Below are 17,978 nucleotides of genomic sequence, written 5' to 3'. Positions count from 1 at the left end.
TATTAATGAAGGTTTCCTGAGACAGACCCAAGGTACCTCGAAATCTGTCTCTATAGATCTCAATGCCAATGACATAAGATGCCTCACCCATATCTTTCATATAGAAATTTTCAGAGAGAAATTGTTTCACCTCATGCAATATACATTTGTTATTGGTTGCTAGTAAAATATCATCTACATATAAAACAAGAAAACAAATTTTACTCTCACTGACTTTCTGGTATATATATTGATTCATAATGTTTTCTACAAAACCAAATGAAGAAATTACATTATAGAATTTCAAATACCATTGGTGGGATGCTTGTTTTAAACCGTATATGGACTTCTTATGCTTGCAAACCAATTGCTCACCATCACTAGAGGGGAATCTTTCAGGTTGTTTCATGTAAACCTCCTCCTCTAGATCTCTATTGAGAAATACTGTTTTCACATTCATTTGTTACAACTCTAAGTCAAAATGGGTAAATAATGCCAAAATAACGCGCAAGGAATCTTTCTTAGATACAGGAGAGAAAGTCTCTGTATAATCAATTCCTTCTTTCTGAGTGAATCCCTTAGCAACTAGTATTGTCTTGTATCTCTCAATGTTGCCCAGTGAGTCTTTCTTTGTCTTAAAAATCCATTTACATCCAATGGTTTTTACCCCATTAGACAACTTAACAAGATTCCAGATTCCGTCACACTTCATAGAATTCATCTCTTCCTTCAAGGTGTTGTACCATAATTCTGATTCTTTGCAAGTCATGGCTTGTGAAAATGACTCGGGATCATTTTTTACTCTTGTGTTGTAGTCAGACTCTTGTAGATACACAACATAATCATCAGGAATTGCTGATCTCCTGGGCCTAATAGATCTTCTTAATGTTGTACCATCATATTCTTGAGAAGTATGTGGTTCAACTTGTTGTTCAAATGTTCTTGGCAACTCTTGAACCACTTGATCTAGTGGAATGTTGTCAGTAGCTTTTGGAACTTCAACGATTGGTTGTTCAACATTAGTTCATACTTGAGGGGTGCTGTGAACAATAACTAATCTATTACTTAGGTTGTAGGTTGAGATTCTAAATGATCATTCTCAGAAACTATGTTCCTAGTTTGATTGCTCTCACCGATTAAGTCATTTTCAAGAAACTTTGCATTTCTTGATTAAAGTGCTGTGAGATAGACAATAAAATCTGTAACCTTTAAACCTTTCAGCATATCCAATGAAGTACCCACTAATAGTCTTTGGGTCCAGCTTCTTCTCTTGTGAATTATAAATTCTCACTTCAAATGGACATCCCCAAATGCGCATATGTCGCAAACTCGGTTTCCAACCTTTCCATAATTCAAATGGCGTTTTAGGAACAACTTTGGTTGGAACTCGGTTTAATATATATACTGCCGTCTTAAGTGCTTTTGCCCACAAGGATTCAGGAAGCTTTGAGCTACTAAGCATATTTTGCACCATGTCCAATAATGTTCGGTTTCTTCTTTCTGCTACACCATTCTAGTCCGGTGAACCAGACATGGTGTATTAACAACAATCTCATGCTCTTAAAGAAACTTTGCGAATGGCCTAGGTGCTTGTCCATCTTCTATGTATTTACCATAATATTCTTCACCTATATCTGATCTCATGATCTTAATGCTTACCGCATTGTTTCTCTACTTCAGCCTTAAAGATCTTAAAGGCATCTACTGCTTCATTCTTATTATAAAGCATATAGAGATACATACATCGTGAGGAATCATCTATAAAAGAGATGAAGTATTTCTAACCATGTGAGTCCATGTTTGGACTACATATATTAGTATGTCTGATTTCTAATATGTTCGAACTCCTATTAGCACATTTCTTTGACTTGTTGGTCTGCTTTCCCTTTATACAATCCACACAAGTCTCAAAATCAGTAAAATCCAGAGTATTTAGTATTCTTTCATTTACTAATCTTTTAACTCTTTCTATGGAGATATGATCTAATCTCCGGTGCCATAATTTTGAGAAATTCTCATTGATAACACATCTTTTAATGCTAGTGTGAACATGCATTGAGTCATAAGTGGTATTTTTTTGTAAATTAATGTAGCAAAGACCATCAGACAATGTTCCATTTCCAACACAATCAGATTTATAAAATAAACTAAATGATGAATTTGAAAAATCAAAGGAATATTCAAAAATTACAAGCCTTGAAACTGAAATAATATTTCTAGAAAAACTTGGAACATAAAAGGTCTTTTCTAACTTCAAAACAAATCCACTACTCAAAATTAAATAGCAAGTTCCTATAGCTTCCACATGTGAGCTCATCTTGTTTCCTGATAAGATACTTTGCTCACTTCTCACTGGCTTCCTTAGGTTTTGCAAACCCTGCAAGGAGTTTGAAACATGGATTGTTGATCCAGAGTCAATTCACCATGTATTAATATTGACATTAATCATATTAGATTCATAACAAACAAACGAGGTTGGATTACCTTTGTTCGCAAGCCATTTCTGAAATTTGGTGCATTCCTTCTTCATATGCCCCTTCTTTTCACAGAAGAAACACTTAGAATCTTTCTTGATTCCAGCACCAGCTTGGAGAGGTATTTTACCTTTCTCTTGCTTGTTAGCTTGAGATTTTCCCTTTCTATACGTTGCCAGCATTATACTATCTCCTTGTTCTATCACCAGTCTCCCTTACTCTTGAATACACATGGTCATTAGTTCATTGATTGACCAATTATCTTTATGTGTGTTGTATGAGATTTTGAAGAGTGCATATTGGTGCTGAAGAGTGTTCAAGATGTAGTGCATAAGGAAAGATTCCGACATTTCAACCTTGATATTCTTCAATTGAGCCACAATGTCCCTTATTTGCATGATGTGCTCACACACACCTTTCACATTGGTAAGCCTTAGGGATGAAAACTTCACGATTAGGGTGCTTGCCAGTGCCTTGTTTGAAGTGACAAATTGATAATCAATGACTTTCAGCAAGTCTCGAACCTTTTCATGTTGATCAACAGAACCACGAATACTAGCAGAAATTTTAGTCTTAATGAACATCATGCTGAGGCGATTAGATCGCTCTCATTGTTCATAAAGCCTGATGTTCACTGCAGTACTGGTCAGTGAGTGCTGATGGTTCGTCTTTCCTAATAGCATAGTCTATATCCATCCACTCTAAATGAAGAAGAATTCTCTTCTTTCAAACCTTATAGTTATCTCTCTTAAGTTCAGGGATATCATAACGGATATCAAAGAGACTTGCAGGTTGTACAATTGAAAATATTATAGATTACATGCTTATGTTAAAATTGACTAAATAAAATTTCATGGTTTACCAATGTAAATCATACTTAAAAATTGAATCTAATGACATAAAAATTGCCTGCGAGCTAAATTTTTAATTCAAGTAGATTCAATTATTCTTCATGATATAATTTATCAAATTATTTACTCAATAATCATGTATAAGTCTTGTTTTACAGCAGAAAGAAATAGTACTACTGAGTAAGTTCTCAGGAAAGATTGAGGAGTCACAATGGTCCTGCTTAAAATCTAGTCTCCTAGACAGATCATCCTTAAATGTACACTTTCATACTCCCACAGCAAATAGTTCATTAATGATTATAATTTGATATATATCCTTTCTAATATTAAACTTTATGATAAAATTATCAAATTATTAATTCATAATTCCGGTGGGTAAGTTATGAACAATTTGATATTTTATCCTAATTAGTCATATAATAAAAATTCATGTGGGATAAAATTTATTATACTAAGTATGATTAATTACAATTAATGTCTAAATATTATTTATGTGATCCTAATCAATCATAATATATGAGTTTGGGGACCAAAAGGTGGTATTTATAGGTAAAGCTTCCATCAAGCTTTGGCAACACGTGTCCCACGTTATTAAATTATCATGGAGGCAGTTAAGAACGATTTCAATCTGATCAACTGAACGGCCGTATCTCTTTGGTAATTTCTCTACCTCAAATTTGTGAGAATATTATAAAGGCAGCATATGATCCTCGTATATCTGCTGTCTATCTCCATATAGAAATCTTGAGTTGGGGCTGGGGTAAAGTTGAGGAAATCCGCAGGCATATATTGGATTTCAAGAAATCAGGTATAGTGTCACAATGCTATTTATAAAACATGTTCTGTATGAAGTTTCATAGAATTTGACTTTTCTCCGGCTTCTGAAATGGGTATGGGGTATGTCTGCCTATTGTAATAGCAAAAAAGAAGCGGTGCCAAGTGCCAACTCCAATCGAGTACACAAACAAACAAAAATGCAGCAATCGTACCTCTTGTTTGCGTTTAGCTTGTCTTTGAAGAGGCTTGGTTCATGTGTGTACAGTGTGTGCATGTGTTTACACAGGAGGACCCTTGTCTGTATACATTCAGATGACAGGGAAGATATCTTCTTTGGAAAATTCAGATATGCCATTTCTTTTTATACTGGATAACTGTCTGCATTAAGTAATCTTACAAGAGCTTCTCATAAATTTTTTCTATTTCTATCTTCTTTTCATCACAAAGGTCATTGATAGTATACCTTATGTTCCAAGTGCTGGATTTTCATTTTACAACCAACTAATGTAATTGCTCCACTTTCAAGTTTGCATAGTTACCCTCCATTTGAAATAAAGTTGTAAAATAGTTGTACGTTAATATTACTGATAAAAAAATAGTTGTAAATTTATCATTTTCATTTTTAACTTGGAGTTTTCTATAATGACCTGCAGCAAATTATCTATTTTGACCACTAACTTTGATCTTTATTTACTTGTACGTAAATTCATTGTGGCATATGCCCCTGAATGTCGTGAGAAAGAATATTACCTTGCTAGTGCATGTGAAGAGATATATGCCCCGCCAAGTGCTTATTTTTCTTTGTTAGGTTTGACAGTTCAAGCATCATTCTTTAGAGGTACGTTGATTATTCCAGTTCTTTCATATTTTTCATTCATGATACTTCATCTGCTATTAAGAAGGAATATTTTTGATGGGTCCTTAGAGGACAATATGAAAGTTTTTTCTGTGTTACATGACTTTCAAGCTTTAATTATTATACTGTACTCCTAAAGAAGTTTTCTGCAGTTCAATAAATTTGTTCTTGCCAATTGAGTGCGCCTGTATATGTACAAGCATGTGTAACCTGCAGATATTCCATTGCCGTTTTGTTAGCCTGAACTTGCAGCTGATTTCAGAAATGGATTTAATGCTGATTCTTGCTGCTATCACAACTAAACTTACCCTGTTAGTCATTTTTCCCTCTTATTTGTAGTCTCAAGTTTCATGGAACTGGTTCTAAATTTATCAAGTACCACTGTCTGAATACTTGCACAATATTCATCACATCTTATTTTATCTCCACAAAATTTAATGAGTAATATGGGATAGGCCATTTAGTGACCTAGCTTGAACTGTGCTGCAAAGTCTACCAATTAAGAATTTTAATCACAATATTTTCATAACAATTCTAGTAAAATTTCTGCAATTGACTAAATAAAATAAATGTTGACTTCAAAGAATCATTTGCTCAACGCATCTTCAGCCTGGTCCAAGGGATTCTTCTGCCTCCTATAGTGGACTTTTGCTCGCCGAGAAGATATAGACCCAATCACTCTCGAATGGTACCTCTATATCCATTAGCAGTGCTTACGGCCCCTACTATGAAGCAATTCAATTCCATTTTCTTTTTCCCAATCTCTCTATCTGTATCAAATAAGATCAACAATCACTCATCACACAATGATACAATGTATTTTGTTGATGAGGACTCGCCAATAAAAATCCCTTAGACCTATTCCAACTTTAGATAATATTACAACTTGAATCAATTCAGTCAATGGCTTGAGAAACTGACTTTCAGACAACTACCCCTCAAAACTCATGTACTACTCCTTTAGCTTGTTCACAGATCGACACTAATCTCTCTAGCCAAATCCACAACATCGTCTCTACTCACTTCCAGATGCAAGTTATTGTACTCCATGCTGTGGTTGTGCCTGAATGTTAAATGTGCTTGCTTGTGCAACTTATAGATGCTTGTAAGATAATAATTTATAGCCTGTTTCATGCATACAAGAATTTTTTAAAAGACTGATCTACAAAAACTCCTTTCCTGATTTGTTGCTGTTCAAAAATTTTGTTCTGTGTGAACTTATGGATCTATTTGTATATATAAGAGAGCTCGGGGAAATTTTTTGTGCAGGGGTTTTGGACAAAGTAGGAATTGAGCCACAAGTGTTAAGGATTGGTAAATACGAAAGTACTGGTGATCAACGTACGCCTAGGACGATGTCCGAAGAAACTTGTGAGATGCTGACTTCATTACTTGATAACATCTATGGGGATTGGCTGGATAAAGTTTCTTCTGCCCAAGGTGGTGTGGCATCTGATGATTTTCTAATTCTACAACTATAATCTAATCTTATAGGATTCTATAAACTCTCAATAGGGAAGAAAAGGGAGGATCTCGAGAACTTCATCAATGAAGGAGTTTTCCAAGTTGAAAGGCTGAAAGAGGAGGGCCGGATAACGAACATATCCTATGATGATGAGGTACACGATTCAGTTCATGTTTACTTAGAAGTTTAGGCTTGAGGTATTATGAGGAGTAATCAATATGCCTTGCCACACTTAACCTTGATTAAGATAATGTTGTCAAGTTTTCTACTTATTTTGTCTCTTTTTCTTCTTCATGTCAACATTTTTAACTGCCTAAAGAAGTTACAATGAGAATTTCTATTGGGTGGATTGGTTGAGTAAAACTTTGCCAACTAAATTGGGTCCAGGGTTTGTACTTCGATTGTTGAGGGTGGTTAGAGATTTATTTATTAAATGGAGGTCTCGTGGAAAATGGTTATGGTGCTATGCCAATGAGAGGGAGAGTCTTTGGAGTTTGATAGCGGACAATAAGGGTGGGTTTCGGGGGTGGGCAAGAGATGGTGTTGTTCTAATGAGGTTAGCAGGCTGTTCGGGGTTGGGCCCCATAAAAGTTTAGGAGGGGCTGTTCACCCTCTTTACCATATATGAGATGGGTGAAAGCTTAAAGGTAAGATTTTTTTTTATAATGTATGGTGTGGATATCAATCAGTGAAGGTATAATTTTTTCATAAGTATGCATCAATGGTTGATCATTTACAAACTCACTAATACCTCATCAATGTTGTGAATTTAATAAGAGAGGATCATGATTGAGAGTTGGATACTTTTTATCTTATTTCATAGTCAATTTTTTTAATCCAACAGGTTGAGATGGGACAGTGAAGATAAACTAGTTTGGGCCCCTTCCCAGAAGGGTGTTTAAAGTAAAAGTCATTTAACAACACCTAATGCCTTTCCTTTGGAAGATTATAGGGTGCAATATGGTCCCTCTTAAAGAGAGTGCTGTTTTTTGGCCTAGACAATGGCTTTGAGGAAGATTCTTCCATTGGATATCTCAAGGAATCAGCATCTTGTATTAGTCGATTGGTGTTGCATGTTTAAGATTGGGCAATTTTGTTGATCATTTCTACTTTATTGCAAGGTTGCTAGTACCTTGTGGAAATGATTTTCATTATTTTTGGGATAGATTGGGTCATAACTTGTTGAGTGATAGATCTCTTCACTCGTTAGAAAGGACAGTTTGGCAGTCATAAAAAAATATTTGATGTGGAAATGATTTCGTTTTCTTTAATGTGATGTATTTGGAGAAAAAGAAATTTGTGCAGTATTGAACATAATGAGAAGTTGGTAAAGTATATCAAGCCCTTCTTTCTAAACGCCCCTTACCACTAGATGGTTGCTTATAATTGTTCTTTCTTCATTTCTTACATCTAGCTTCCAAGACATTTTGATCTTTTTATATTTTTTTTGCCTAGGTGTATCTATTGCGTTCTCCCTATTTACTTGGGGCAATTTTCTTTTATTTTTAATAAAATTTGTCTTACTTATCGAGAGAGAGAGAGAGAGAGAGAGAGAGAGAATTATATAATGGTCATTTTTGTTTTTAGTGTGACTGGACATTGTTAGTGGAAGTGTTTTGTGCAACTGTAAAGCTTTTTTTCTTGATTGATATGATAATTTTTAGGTAATTTTCAGTAACATTTATTGCAGGTTATTTCAATGTTGAGGGAGAGACTAGGAGTGCACAAGGATCAAAATCTTCCTATGGTTGATTACAGGCAGCCAACTTGTTTTCTGAGGTCTACAATTATGTCAGTTTTGGTTTCTACTGGAGTATATTTTTGTACAGGAGTCGCTACTGTTGACAACTAGACAACCTCGTGTCTTAATTAGAGCTCTGATTTTCTATCATCTTTTATCTTGATAAGTCTCATTTTATATCATATAGAAATATTATTAATGTTACTTTGTATGGCAGATATCTTTTTTTTATATTGTCCATCCATGATCCATATGTATTTGATTGCTGCATCATAATCCAACATCATATTGAAAATTGCTTTCAACATGCTGCTGATGCTATATTTAATTGTTTTGAGTGCGTGCTTGTTACGAGGCTAAACTATCTACTTATATGAAGGTGGTACAATTTTCTCAAAAATTTTCATGAACAAGTTTTCTGTGGAAAAACTGTTTGAACAATGGACAAACTTTCTTTTTCTGTAGTCTCCACATAAACCAGGCAATTCTTTTAAATTTCTATGATATGTATCCTATATATATAGGTGTCAGATTTATGTGGCAAGCTATATCATGATTTTCTTTACGGCATGCGAATTTCTCTTGTAATTGTCTAGGACCTTATAACTTGTTGGAAACTCTCCAAGTGTGAAATGTCTTTTAAACTTGCAGCCAACCACCCATCCACCGAAAGTCTCTTACAGCAAATATTGACCAAAACTGCTGCACCGAAAGAAGGCTCCCTCTTGGTCAATAAGTGTGGGAGTTTGTCCCCCATGGCTTCTCCTATAAAAAGAGATCATTTGCTGAAGATTAAAATTATCCTCACTATGGTGAGAGATCCAGGCAGGACTGAGGGCGAAATTTAGGTTCTAGAGAAACCAAGAACAGAGGTCATTTGAGAGATGGAGAGCTCGTTTATGAGTGTTTGTAATTTTGTACAAACATATTGAAAATACTGAGTTTCCGCTTCACTGGACGTAGGCAAGTTGCTAAACCACTTAACTATTGTCTCTCTATTGTCTTGTGTGATTTTTTGACAAGCCAGAGACACAACAATTAGTATTAGAGCTTTGGTTTTGTGCTGTCCAGAAAAATCAAGTTGATTAAAATCAACTTTTGACCACACAATGATGTTCCTCGCATCAAGACGAATCCATTGCCACAAACGGCATAAAAAATGGATGCCAGAGGAGCCCGTACACGCCCCTAGAAGTTGGAGAGTGGGAAAACAGAGAGAGAAGAAGGACGTGAGAGAGAGAGAAATTTGTAGAGTTTTTTGTAATCTCATACAAATTCAGTAAAAGAGGCTCCAATGGACGTAGGCAATCTGTTCATGCACACATAATCATTGTTGTCTAATGTTTTATTGACTTGGTGACATGAGTGTGGAAAAGAGCATGGTTCTCTCTGTGATTTATGATCAGCCCAGTAGTCAACTAATTCAATTGCTTGGATTTTGAAAGATGTGAAATATTAACTATCATGATAATTTTATTCATGTTTATAACAGAAAATACTCTGCAGTTAGAAAATGGACTCTTGGTTTATCAGGTGGTAAAAACCAAATAGCAGTGATCAGAGCTTCAGGGAGCAGTAGTCGTGCACGAAGTCCATTGAATGTCTCAAGTTCGGGTATTATTGCAGAGCAGTTCATTGAGAAGATTCGTAGTGTCAGAGGTATAGATGATCTTCTAATTACAATTTGCTTGATCCAATGCTCATGTTTTTGACTGGGGAGGGATTATGATTCTCTCTTAAAATGTGAGTCATGTGACCATGCCTTATGGGATGATGATATGCAATATCATGTTATATACTGTTGAAACATGAGGATTGAGTCTTGAGAAGTCCTCTGGCATGATGTCTAAAGAAGATTGCTAGCATAGATGAACTAAGAGCAGAAATGGTAATATCAATATGCATCCACAACATGCAGCTGTAACTTTTGCTTAAGTAAGGCCCAAAATGTGTTGTATCCTCAACCTCCATCCTTCATTAGAAGTCTAAGAACAGAAAGCATAACGTCTACAGGTGTCATAAGACTTTATCAGCTTGGAGTTGCTTCATATGAAACCAATTATTGTATTTTTGCTTTGTCATTTTAGTTTCTTATATTTACGTAGTCAGTTTAGTTCTAGTCATGCTGTTCTTTTGCTTTATTTTGTTTTGTTCCTTTTCCTTACCTGAGTGTCAAAAAGATATAAAGCAGTAATTATTCGAATTGACACCCTCGAGGCGATGCTCTGGCTTTCTGATTTGTAAGTACTGGAATATTTTACCTCTATGAATCCATCAATATTGAAACGAAGAAATTAGGCATTTGTGTGAACAAGTACCCCATTCATGTTATGTTTCCTTTATAACCCATACAGCTTCAATGGTGGAGAAAGGTAGCTCAGTCTACAACCCAATACCTCTGTCCTCTGCAGCACCCACTGAAACTGATTTATTGTTTTCAAATTTAACTCTCAAATGCGTAACAGGTTAAAACATTTATACATGTTATGTGCCCAGATAATGGATCTTGTAAACAGTGGTGTTTATAATCATAATCTAAGCTATTAGAGAAACCTAGGAACTCCTTCAAACATAAGTTTGGAAAAAACTCTGCTTATTTTTTATTAATGGACTAAGGCACTTTAAATAGAGCTTACAATTATAAGAAATTAGAAATTAAATACAATTTAAAATAGACTAGGACTCAAGACTCAAGACTGACCCAATACTGGACTCCTAAACCATATTTAATTATAGATGGAATAAATTCTCCCTAAAAACTTAATGGTAATAAAGTAAACTCCAAATAGAAATAGACTCCTTGCTGAATCAAAGAAATAAAGTTATGTAAGAACTCCAACAAGCTGTTCTGTAACATTCCATCTCCCTTGAAAGTTGAAATAGCCCTTCTCCCAACGGGCTTACATGGAACACCTCAAGTCCTTTGCATCCCTTCGACTTGAAGAAGGATTATTAATTGAATATATCTACATTTTCCCGTTAGTTTAACTTTTGGGACAAGTGGAGACTTCACAAGGTAACAAAGTGAATGTCCTAAATTGGAAGCCTGACTTTACAATTCACCCTATTTAATTTAATATTCACATGTTGGGCCCACTTATTAAAGGAGAGTCTGGCTCACACGTGAGGGGGAGTGTTAAAATATAAAATAAATAATAAAACCTACATCTTCCCATCAGTTTAAACTTTTGGGGCTAGTGTTGACTTCATTATATCCATGTTTCTTTGCCCCCATCTAGGCATTTAATAGAAACTTTGACATTATAATTTTATTTTGCAGGATATGTTTCACAGACCAAGCAATTATGCATCCCCTGAAATTTCATTGAATTGAAATTAGGATCTTCAAAACCCAAATACAGACTTGGCTTCATTGAATGTCAAAACTTTGTTCTAGATTTCCATCATTGTCTTCAAAAATATTTTTTTTTTGGCTTATCTTCAACATGAACAATGTCTTGTGCGTCCATGGATGTATTCTCTTGCATATTTTTGCCTCTGCTATCAAGATTGACATCTAACTTCATTTTATTCATTATTTGCCACAGAGAGAGAAAGATTGAAGCCACCTGCTTCTCCAAACTATACAGGACCGTTTCCATACAATCCATACATGAGCCTGGCATCGCAGGCTTTGATACCAATTGTTGAGCCCAGATAATGGATCTTGTAACAAAGGTGTTTATAATGATAAACTAGGTTATTAGAGAAACCTAGAAACTCCGTCAAACATAAGTTTGGAAATAATTCTCTTCTTATTTTTTATTGATCGACTAGGGCTCTTTAAATAGAGCTTTAAATTATAAGAAATATGAAGTTGAATACATTTTAAAGTAGGCTACAACTCTTAGGATTCAAGACTTTGATGTATTCCTAGACTCCTAAACCAAATATATTATAGATGGGAGAAACTGAAGTCTTGAAGGATCTCAAGAAGAATTTGGCACGTACTCAAGACCAAATGAAGAAACACTTTGACAAAGGGAGGACTATAGAGTCCTTTGAACCGGGTGAGTGGGTATTTCTCAAGTACCTATCAAGAGAGCACAATGCACTATCTAAAGCAACATTGAGCAAGTTGAGGGCTAAGTATTTTGCCCCATATCAAGTGTTGGAAAAGTGCGGACAGCTTGCATACAAGCTAGATCTACCGGTTGGGGTTCACATTCACTTTATTTTTCATGTCTCATGGCTAAGGAGGAAGGTTGGAGATCCAACCAAGGTGGTGAGTGAGATGCCCATGATAGATGAAAAGGGAAGGAAGGCAATCCAATCCGAGAAGATCGTGGAGTATAGGCTTGTGAGGAAGGGTGGCCAAGTGAGAACTGAAGCCTTGGTTATACAAAGTAAGAAGTAATAAAGTAAACTTCAAATAGAAATATACTCGCACAATCCAAGGAATAAACTCCTATAAGAATTCCAACAAGCTTTTCCGTAACAGTATGCATGTTAGAGGATGTACCTGTTTACTATCAACCCCATAGATTAGTAGTTTCATCTGCTAGAAATGTCCCAGTAACCAACACCGAAGTTTCTATTACTACCACCAACTTGAGAACTTGGTATTGGACTGGCTTCTTCGCTACCCTCACCAGAATCTACTGAAAGCTCCCCTAACATGAAGAGGGAGAAGCTGCGATCACTAATCGCCTTGCCTCGGGCCTTGGGCCTCTCAAACTGTTGAAAAGCCTTAACAGTTCTATTAACAATAATTTGAACTTCATAGAGGATTGGTGAAAAGTGTCCCATCCTTGTTTCTCCCAGTTTCTTATATGCGCCAATCAATGTGATCACCTTTTAAACATCTAGCTAGCAAACTAAGCCCCAGTTCCTGCTCCTGAAACTCACTTTTCCCACAAAGTGGCCCCTAAAACAGCCTAGAATTTATCTTCCTCCCACAGTAGCTTTCTATGAGACTGAAAACATGTGTAGACTGTGGCTATTAAGGCATGGTGACAGCAAACGTTCTCCGTCTACTTGCTTGATGTGATCCAAATGTATGGACTGTGGACCTACCAATTGATTTAACTAGGCAAAGAGGAGGTAGGCATTTAGGTACACTATATTGTCCACCATACAAAGCATAGCAATTATATTTAAGATATAATTGCTGCTTTTTTGGTTAAATGCCTACTTTCTATTCCAAATTTGTTTATGCGCTGCTTCTGGTGGCTGCCTTATTTATCATTCATCATTATTACAAACTTCTCCGGTTAATTACATTTCCTGACTGTATATTTAAAGTTTGCATTTGAGTTGGAGAAAACAGCCTCGCACCCACCTGGGTCGAACAGAACCCAACACCCTAAATTTTTCCTTAGCAGTCCCCTGATAAAACTCAGAGAAGATGAGAAAAGTTGTTCCATTATAAGATCTGAAGATTGACAAAGGAGGAGCTTTGATTGCTCCTCCTTGATTGCTAGAGTTGAATTGTTAAAGAAAATATTTTATGAATAACTTATGAACCCCTGGTGTTTATGGTGTACAGAATTTGGAGGGAAATCAGACTTTTGGCTGCATCAAAACCTGTTATTGCATCAATGTCTGATGTTGCAGCGAGCGGAGGATACTATATGGCGATGGCAGCGGGGACTATTGTTGCAGAAAATCTAACCTTGACTGGTTCCATTGGAGTTGTCACAGGTAGACCTGAGAATAAACAAACAAAAAAATAGTGAACCTAATCTACAGTGATACTAAGTTGTTAGTACAGTTAAATACCAGAAATTTAAGCTGGCTGGGGGAGTAAGAAAATGAAATTTAGAGAGAACATATGCATGTGGCGATTAACTTCTGCATCGAATTCTCTTACCATAAAAAACCTTCTGATTAGTTTATTCCAGTAAACTCTCCAGAAATTACAAAAGGGAAGAATATTAGTTATCGTATGTCCTGCAGGAAACCCTGTTCTGGAATGAGACATATGCATGGTTGCAATTTCTTTGGGGGCACAACACTTATCATACCACATATTTTAAAATTTTAGATGTGCCTTTTTAGTTTGTATTTTAATGGTTTTCTCATTAAAGAAAAACCTCTTATGGAAGATTGTAACTGGAGTGAAGCTCATGGTGTGCCTTCTTGTGCTGTGAAGCTGCAAGTTCCCTCGCGGAATGGTTCCTGCGACTCAATTCTCAATCATGATTGAGTTGCGGTATTTAGGCTTGAGATTGTTTAGTTTTTTTCAAGGTCTTAGTCAGGAAATGAACTGGAAGATCTGTAACTAAAGAAGTTCATACGACCAATTTTTCAATTATATATCATGTTTTACACATGGGTCTCAAATTGCTTTCATTTGGAAGTTGGTTAATCTCAATCTATCTTCCTCATTCCCCGAAACCAAATTGCACTCTCCCTTATGGTTGCTCAAATTGGACTTTTCTATGCCTAAAACTTGGTTCCTAAAATTTTTTTTATGCTAATGCTTCGTCAAATTTTGTAGGGAAGTTTAACCTGGGAAAACTTTACGAGAAGATTGGCTTCAACAAAGAAATTATATCAAGGGGAAGATTCGCTGAGCTCCTTACAGCTGAACACAGACCTTTCAGGTAATGAGGCCATGTGGCTTGCTAGCTTTATAAATCCTTGTTGAAACCTGGCAGGATGGTATTCTGCTGTACAAAGCATTCATGTTCACATTTAAAGCTGAATGTCTCCTGCCTAATAGGTAGCTGAATGTTTACATCGATGCTCAAATTGCTACACCCACACAATAAAAAATGGAAAATGGAATTACATTATGTATTGGTTTGGGCTTGAGAAGTTATGGATGAAATGGACAAGTAATTGATTAAATAGCATAAGCACTGCCTAGAGGAATACTCAGAATCCTTATATATTGATCTTGTTTCAAATTCATATTTGAAATGCCTATGATGTTAGAAGGGGGATGGTTCATATTCTCCATTTGAAAATGACCAATAGTAGTACCAACCCTACAAAGGAGATAATGGTAGGAAGCTGGTAGGTATGATGATCGAACCCATGAACTCTAATTCACCAAACTGCATGAGAGTGAGCTTTACTATTAAACCAAAACCCTCCAGTAGTACCTACGATAATCCTTTGATATAATAAAATAACTGACTCTCTGGTATTATAGTGCAATGGTATAATGCAACAATTATTCAGATCTCCTCTGGTAGTTGGGATTTCTTAATTTTCTCTAACCAGGCTGCCAACTCTTTTTTGGGAAGTAGCAGGTTTTTAGACCAACCAATAGTCACAAATGGTGCCTCCACAGGTTGACATCCAATCCAACGTAGTTAACAAAGTCCAAGGACCTTATACTCAAATACACAATTTGTCAATCTTTTTTTTATGGGACCTTATACTCAAATACACAATTTGTCAATCTGTTTTCTATATCAAAAGAAAAATTGTACTTTTTGTAGATGCAGTTCTCTCTCTGTGATTAGTAAAAAAACACGGCTTTTAAATTCCTTTTGCATCATTAATGAAGTTTTATTACTTATTACAAAACAAGGGTTTTAAAGTCAAAATCTTTTAAAACTTTAGGGTTGATCAAATGATGAATAATGAATATTCTATTTAGTTTATTGGTACAAGAGAATTGTAATTTGGTTATTCACTTTAATCTGTTATCTGGGCTCTGTATTCACTGTGTTGTAGCTGCTGTGCGGTATGACTGCCTGAATCTTGATGCCTTTGAGGCCACCCTTAATTTCCCTATTTGCAGGAAGTTGCTTCATTCTGTTACTTTAGCTTGGAGTTTACCTCTATGATCCAAGTAACTAGTTATCAACATTTTATACAGGCTAGATGAAGCTGAACTCTTTGCCAAGGCTGCAGAGAAGGCATATAAGTGATTTCGGGACAAGGCAGCCTTTTCCAGATCAATGCCTGTAAGCTGATCATTTTGATGTTCATCAAGAATTCCAGCTGCTTCATTCTTTTTTCATGTTCAAAGTCCGAAGTCTTTCCAATGTCCCATAACCTTTTTACCAGGTAGATAAGATGGAGGAGGTTGCACAGGGAAGGGTTTGGACAGGTAAAGATGCAGCTTCAAGAGGATTGGTAGATGCTACTGGTGGGCTTTCTCGGGCTATTGTTATAGCAAAAATGAAGGCTAATATACCACAAGATGGACAGGTTTGTTGTTTACCATTTCCCCAGTTTTTGGTCATGAGTTTTCTTGGGGAATGAAATCTACTGTTGATTGTTGATTCTGTCAAAATCACAAGCCTGCTCATACATATTGTTATAGTATGTAACTGGCTTGGGATTCACAATCACCTTGTGTAGATTATGTGCATATTAAAAGTGAAAAATATTGTATGGTTTTGCTTTCCATTATCCTGAGAGATTGTTTTCTTATGGATTTGGTTTCATAGAGCTAGGTTACTGTAGTGGAGCTTTCGAGACCCTCCCCAACACTACCAGAAATCTTAAGTGGCATAGGGAATACCCTAGTTGGAGTTGACAGAACACTGAAAGAACTACTGGAAGAGTTAAAATTTTCTGATGGAGTTGAAGCCCGGATGGATGGAATTCTGTTTCAAAGATTGGAGGAATATTCTCATGCCAATCCCATCTTCACTCTGATGAAGGATTACCTGAGTTCCCTCTAACCTTTCTGGGTTCTCAGTTATTCTGGGTCTCTGTCTTCTTCCAAAATCTTATCTTGGTTGGGATAATTTTGGTGTCATGGAGGGAGGGGGTTGTTTGATTATTAGGCTGGGAAAAATAGTCTGGAAATATGAAAGGTGAAAAGAGAGTAAGCTACATTAAGTTTAATTAATTTAATTAATTTGTGCTTTTCTTTTCTTTGTTTTCCTCGTCTTCTCTTTAATTGGCTATGTATGTATGCCGAGTTAAAAGATTGTCTCCACCTAATAGGGAAATACAAAGAGGAGGGAAGGAGGTTTCAAGAGTAAATTAATATATACATTTTTTTAAACAGTAAAAAATGTAAAAGATTCTTGAAAGGTACCTCAACATTTCTACCTGCTTCGACCCCCAGAAGTAAGTAAAATTAAGATTTGTACATACATTTCATTTTTTTTTTTTTTATAATGTCGGAAACCTCTACAAGGCAAGATTCTTTGAGCCCATCCCTGCATGGTAAACTCTCATCTCGTGCACCGCACCTCGAAAGTTTTCCTATACAAAACTAATTATATCGCTGGTTTTTTATTTTTAGACACTTGAATAAATTTATATCAATGACTTTTAGTTAACTGGGGAAAGATTATATCGAATTGTTTCGTTAAGTAAACTATAAATATGCAGGCTTCTTTTTGTATGAAATTTGCACATCCTAAACAATGTTCGACATTGGTGGACCTGGAATGACTATGCATAGATTACAATGGGATAGCGTAATGCAAGGAAGTTGGCAAGAAATTGTGGGAGTGAAGAATGCTTGTCAACCTCTCGGACAATTTCTGTCTTTCCCTTTCCCTGGAGTCGAATTTTGGAGAAAGTTGAATATTTGACCATGTCCTAAGCACTATCATTTTGTTTCTCTCTCTCTAAAAGTGACATTTGAAAATCATGTATTTGACTTTATAAGTAAAGGAAGAGAGAGGTGTTGTGGAACTAACACAAAAATATTTTGGATGGCCATTTATTTTCTAGGCCAAAATATTGAAATTAGCTTAATCTTAAAAGAAATATAAAATATAAAAAAATGTTACATACAGTCGTAGAATATGTAAGTACCATATAATTATTTTAAAAAAAATGACATTTATTATTAAAAGATTATTTTTTACTCCTAACGTACTTAATTTAATCTTTGATGTGGGAAAAAAATGTGCCAAAAAAATTGACGGGTCCCATTTTTTTTTTTTTTTAGACGTGGTACAAACAT

At 35.7% G+C, this 17,978-nt stretch overlaps 1 pseudogene; it reads left to right on the top strand.

Moving 5' to 3' along the window:
* The first annotated feature begins 3,797 nt into the window (after positions 1-3,797).
* Positions 3,798-17,711, top strand: LOC122298541 (annotated as a pseudogene).
* The last annotated feature ends 267 nt before the right edge of the window (positions 17,712-17,978 follow it).

This window comes from Carya illinoinensis, chromosome 16, assembly GCF_018687715.1.
Source record: "Carya illinoinensis cultivar Pawnee chromosome 16, C.illinoinensisPawnee_v1, whole genome shotgun sequence".
Classification (NCBI taxonomy): domain Eukaryota; kingdom Viridiplantae; phylum Streptophyta; class Magnoliopsida; order Fagales; family Juglandaceae; genus Carya; species Carya illinoinensis.
Note: the sequence above shows the minus strand (reverse complement) of the source record. Positions and strands in the feature narration are given on the sequence as shown.